We start from the raw sequence: 1245 nt of genomic DNA on the forward strand, positions 1-1245 counted from the left end.
GCAGAATATATTTATTGAGAGAAAGAAAGCTCCTGTCCAAGAGAGAGACAGGAGGGGGGCCCAAGCGGGTAGTTCCCCGGGAAGCTGTCTCTTCCAGGGATTTTTATAGTGTAAAACCATGCGGGGCTAAGGTAGAGAGAATGGGAACTCGCTTAGGTGGGCAGGAGGTGGGACAAAACTATGGTCAACCAAAGGGATTACAAACACCATTGCTCAGGTAAAACTGATTAAATCCAGTATCAAATGGGAAAGTGAGTAACGTAGCAAGCAGGCATGAATACGGAACAGGGTCTCTTCCTGTTGGGGATTGGGCTAGTGCTCTTTCAAGTTGACTGATACTACTTAGAATATCAATCCCTAATGCCCATCCCTAGGGTATTATGTAACTGTGCTTCCTCTTGTCTTGGTCTTGAGGTGTGGCCTACATAGGAGTGTCTGTCTCTTCCAAGTCGCAAAGTCACCTTGTCTTCCATCTTGTTGCCTTGAGGGCCTGGCCCTGTCTGACTGCCTATAATATTTCTGTCTAACTCGGCTGCCTACAACAATACAACTACAGCATAATCCAGTAATCCCACTACTGATATCCAATGGAAACGAAATCAGTATATTTGAGTGAAATCTACACTCCTGTGTTCTTTATAGCATTGGTCACAAAGGTCAAGTTATGGAAACAACATAAATATCAAGTAGGCTTTTTCCTGTGTTGTCTGTGAGGAATTTTATGATTTCAGTTTTTTTACTTAAATCACTGACCAACTTTGAGTTAATTTTTGTACGTGGTGTAAGATAATCTATTCAGAAATGTATGAGCCATCCCTTTTTCACAGGGATCTTCACTTTTCCCAAAACCATTTAGCCAAGAGAACAGCCTTTCCTGTGGTGGGTTCTTGGGTGAATAGACTGTACAGGAGTGGACATAATTTCAGCCTCGCTACTCTGTGCCTCGGATTTTGAGAATAAAGTCTTCTTTTTGTTATGGCGTAAGTGGTTTTCTATTGCCTTTTAATTCTCTATTTGACTCAATGTTACCTGGGATTGTGATTCTTAATTTATAAGATTTTTGATCAACATTTAGTATGTATGTATGTATGTATGTATTTTAACAGTACTGGAGATTGAACTCAGGTCCCTGTGCTTACCGGGCAGGCATTTACTCCACTGAGCTATCTCCCTGGCCCTGTTTTATATTTTAACATAATAATGTGACCTATACATATCTGGTTTTTGATGTTGAGATGTTTTTAT

The 1245-nt window shown here is 40.7% G+C and overlaps 1 long non-coding RNA gene across 2 annotated transcripts in view; it reads left to right on the forward strand.

The window, feature by feature from the left end:
• The window catches only part of LOC111812725, a 4465-nt gene that overhangs the window by 994 nt on the left and 2226 nt on the right, over nucleotides 1–1245 (forward strand). The window contains exon 2 of one of the 2 annotated variants that reach the window (XR_002818148.1): nucleotides 828–980. This is a non-coding gene — a long non-coding RNA (uncharacterized LOC111812725). Of the gene's footprint in view, nucleotides 1–545; nucleotides 981–1245 lie in introns of those variants that run through there. The other variant, XR_002818147.1, reaches the window with a different exon arrangement.

Source organism: Octodon degus, unplaced genomic scaffold, assembly GCF_000260255.1.
Source record: "Octodon degus isolate 3935 unplaced genomic scaffold, OctDeg1.0 scaffold00139, whole genome shotgun sequence".
Taxonomy (NCBI): domain Eukaryota; kingdom Metazoa; phylum Chordata; class Mammalia; order Rodentia; family Octodontidae; genus Octodon; species Octodon degus.